We start from the raw sequence: 4623 nt of genomic DNA on the forward strand, positions 1-4623 counted from the left end.
TCGTTGCGAGCGAGAAGATATGACTCGTTGAATATTTGGGTGGAGTTTATTTAAGATTTTTTTATGAAAATGGTTATTTGGCACTTTATCCCCTTTTTGGGGGGTCGATTTGAATTTTTGAAAAAAGTGTGGGGGGGCTTTGTTATTGTAATGAAATTTAGTTAAATTTTTTTAAAAATGTGAAAGGACGAAAATGCCCATAGTTACTATTCATAACTTTTGTCTATTAGATAATACTAGTGGATGTGGGGCTCGCGGTGCTGCACTGTTTTGCAAATCGTTTTATATAACAGGAAACATATCGTATCGTTTTCTATAACGGGAAACTTGTCGTTGTGGAAGGGGGGAGAAAAAGAAAAGGAATATGGATGACATTTTTTTTGTTGGGTAAAAAATTAGGTTAGGAGAAATCGAGTAAGCGTTTTTGTGCGGGCCTTTAGAGAAAGTTGCGGGGAAGTAAGATAGAAACCTAAAAAAAAATACTGTAGCACACTACAAACCCTTGTGGGTACAACTGGTTAAACATTTGGTACAACACCTCTAAGCCATAGTTGGGCTACAATTCACCAATAGTAACCCGACTATGGGTTTTAGTATATATAGATAACTAGTGCAAAGACCCGTGGATTCACGGGTTTTTAAAGAAAATTTTTTGTAATGATATTTACGTGTTGACGAAGAAATCTACATAATAAACTTTTTAAACCAAACATTTTATTCACTTTAAACTTTTGAATCTTACATGATGTACCAAAAAGTGAGCCTTGTAACTAATAGCCTTCACCCAAATTGACACTTTCTATGTACATAAGATCCTATTATTACATATCACTTAAAATGTACAAAAAGTGATCCTTTTTAAAACCTAATATGATCCCATAACCCATAACCTAGATTGACACCTTCTACATAAAAATGATCCATTTTACTTCATTGGTTTGTTAGAATACAGCCATGGGCTGTCATTACACCCCTTCACAGTAACCAAATGGGTATACAACAAATGAAAAGAAAATCGAACTCGGCCAGGAAGATTAGAAAGAGCAGCAGCTTGTTCACGAAATATTGGTCAACCGGCAGAAATTTTGATCCTTATCTTGAGGTCTCTCCCAACATGCATGGTCCTTAGTGGCGTGACCGACCTTTTTTTATTTTAATAACAAAAAATCTTTAAAATTAAAACCATATATATATATATATATATATATATATATATATATATATATATATATATATATATATATATATATATAATATAGCAATACAAATAATAATGTATAACATAACAAAATAAAATGAAGTTTATGTACAGATTTTGTAAATGTACCTGAACATAAATAACTGCAGTAGCTTTAAGTAAATAATCAGTAGCCCAACGAATGGCTTCTTTAGCATTACCCAATTCACTTTTCATCAATCCACCAAATTCAAGCACACTCCATGACAACATTGTGGTGGTAAAAGCCATGGGAAACCCAAACTTGACATTATCCCCCATCATAGTACCCACCTACTAAATCCACCTGCATTGTAATAATTTTAATAAATTAGCAAGAAAAACAAAAACCCATTTCAAATTTTCAATCTTTATCTTATATTAACACATAAAGAATGTCTGTTTGAAAAGAAATTGCATACTTTCATTTGTATTGTAATAATATTAAAAAAAAATTATCAATAAAAACAAAAACCCATTTCAACACTCCTCTTGGCTGTTCATATCGAACACTCCTCTTCTTCTTCATAATATTTAGATCAGTAACTTCAACACCTTTTCATTTACTGAAATTCTCGTTAGAAGTGACATCATGACTCAGTTCGTCTTCAATTTCTGCAGATATATGTAAATTCTTTAGCAACATAGAAACATCATAATCATAATCAAGGTAATATACAAAGCAAATATGAACAACATACCTCTTTAAATTCCCCTTCAAGATCACAATATGTGCATTAATCTGCAACAAAGAAAATAATAAAATAATCAAATTTGATGATCAAATTCAAAGATAATTAAGTAAATATCTTAAAATCCTATGTCATATTTTTATAACTATGTCCATAAGACTAAGAAGTTGGGACACTTTAAAACACTGCTGCTGGCACCCACATTTCATCTTCCTTCTTTTTCTATATTCTTCATTATCTCTCTCCTTCAGCTTTCACTATAAGGGCCTAAGTACAACAAAATCAAACCAAAAATCTTATTCTTTGGACTGATTACCTTCTATAACATAGGTAATCAATATTGGCACATCAAGTTTCTAAGTTAGTCCATCTTCTCCAAGTTTCTAAGTAGTGCCAAATCTTTCAAGATCAAGAGAATCTTCACTTTAAATCATGTTTCATAAACCACCCTTATAACAAAAATAAATTTCAGACAACACTTAACAAAGCAAACAACCCTTACCAAAAACTACTTTAATTCACTCAATGTCCTAATTTTTTTTTTCACCAGACTTGTACTCTTAATTTCTTTCACCAACCTTGTAGTCCATATAACAAAACAAACAAAAAAAAAGTCACCTTGATGAAACTTTGTGAAGATATTGATACCTGTATCATATTCAACAACATAATTTTAAACAAATAAAAGGGTCATAGAGCTCAAGAATTAATGTCAATAACCAAATTAAAAACCATACTATATAATCTTCTAACGAACATTTTATCGAACACCTTTCGTGCAATTCCATAATCACCATCTGTAACATCCCGCATTTTTCCGTTAAATTATTTTAACGACCGTCTTTTTTTTTTATTTAGATAATATCTTCCGTTATCTAAATTCGTAGTTTCCGTTGACTAACGTTCATAATATTTCCGTTACTTAATTATAACATCACTCGTTTACTCGAGCGTTTACAAAATATTCGTTCGGTAAAATGTGATGACCCGAAAAATTTCGACTTATTTAAACCAATTCTCTATATGATTTAATATTTTCGACATGATAAGCAATGAATTTTGACAAGTTTTAAAACTTTTGAAAATGATTTTTTATATAACGGTTGACCACCCTGTTTGTCCAACGATTCACGAACTTCATAACATGTATTATATACATATTTTAATAAATATAAGAGTTTTCGATATATACGGAATCATGCGAATAATATTTATATACGAAATGATTAAAAATTTACTATTAAACGATGCTATTTCAAATTAAAAATTTTACGTATTAAGTCATTTTATTTTTATGATATAATTTTTGTATTTTTTTTTAAGAAACGAAGTTAAATTAATAATGTATAATTTGTAAAGCACAACGTACAACGTGTAGTTTAAATAGTTGAATTTAAATTAATTCATTTACTATTCACATGAAAACGACATGATAGAAATTATTAATTATAAGTTACATAGAATACCCCTGAAGTATTTAATAAATACGACTTTTTAAAATTTTAAATTCGATTTACGTATTATATTAATATGTCGACACGCTAGTGAACAAACAAGATGTGAGCTGGAAAATGATGCCATGCGATCGCATGGAAAAATGCCCATAAGCCCATGCGATCGCATGTGCAGGTGGGACAGGTCTGGTCCTATAAATATCGAACGTTTCTGTTTTTCTGTATCCATCTATCTCGCATCTATCTCTCAATATATATTATATTTATATTTATTATTATTATTATTATTATTATTATTATTATTATTATTATTATTATTATTATTATTATTATTATTATTATTATTAAGATTAATATTATTATTAATCTTAATATTATTAGTAGTATTATTATTAATTACTATTATACATAAAATACTACGACGAGGTCATGAGCGTGTCACTTTCAAAATATGTTTTCGAGCGGGATAGAGCTAAGGAAATTATGGGTTATTGCCAAGGAGGTTATGGGTAATGTTCGGGGGGATATTTATGAATCAAACATAGTATTTATCATCTCCGTTACGTCTACGTACTTTCCTACAATATTGAATCTCAATATTGATACGTAAGCACTCATATTTTATCTTTTATATATTAATTGTGTATCCATGTCTAGTGCTCGAGTATATATATTTATACATACGTGTATGCTAAATTTCGTCGTTAAATAGTTTATAATGAATCACGAATTAAATACATATATTACTGGTAAAAGGTATATGATATACATGTTTTTGGAAAGCTGGCGAAAAATCAATAACTTTTCATTTAGGAATCGCGTAATTTCGATGAACGAATTAAAAGATATGGACAACTGAATTATGATTAACGATAAATGGAATTGCTTTTGAATCTGTAATTAATATTTAAACAACTTGTTTGTAAGATTGATAAATTAGATTTTTGAGTATTACCAACTGAGTAAATGAATCCTTATATAAGGTACGTCTCGTTTTGTTGAACTATTGTCAAAATTGACTTTTTGAAATGACTTTGGATAACTTTTGTATGTCGATCTCGAGCATTAGGATTGTGATACACTATGACCAGAACTAGCTTGATAGACATTTATTGACCAACATATGTTCTCTAGGTTGAGATCTACGGTTAATTTTGCATTCAGAGTTTCAGTCACATTTTGGTGAACGACTTTATATGCTGCTAAGGTGAGTTTCATTTGCTCCCTTTTTAATTGCTTTTGCAATCTATATTTTTGGACT

General features: G+C 29.7%; 1 long non-coding RNA gene across 3 annotated transcripts; it reads right to left on the reverse strand.

Moving 5' to 3' along the window:
* Positions 1-718: 718 nt before the first annotated feature.
* On the reverse strand, positions 719-2705 carry LOC139847747 (uncharacterized). 3 transcript variants are annotated; one of them, XR_011759657.1, is made up of 6 exons: positions 2646-2689; positions 2527-2556; positions 2111-2357; positions 1918-1958; positions 1328-1831; positions 719-1142 (listed from the first exon to the last, which is right to left on the reverse strand). It is a non-coding gene; the product is annotated as an uncharacterized lncRNA (long non-coding RNA). The 3 variants fall into 3 exon arrangements; XR_011759658.1 differs by having other exon boundaries at positions 720-1142; positions 2111-2175; positions 2646-2660; XR_011759656.1 differs by lacking the exon at positions 2111-2357 and having other exon boundaries at positions 720-1142; positions 2646-2705.
* Between the last annotated feature and the right edge of the window lie 1918 nt (positions 2706-4623).

This window comes from Rutidosis leptorrhynchoides, chromosome 5, assembly GCF_046630445.1.
Source record: "Rutidosis leptorrhynchoides isolate AG116_Rl617_1_P2 chromosome 5, CSIRO_AGI_Rlap_v1, whole genome shotgun sequence".
Lineage (NCBI taxonomy): Eukaryota > Viridiplantae > Streptophyta > Magnoliopsida > Asterales > Asteraceae > Rutidosis > Rutidosis leptorrhynchoides.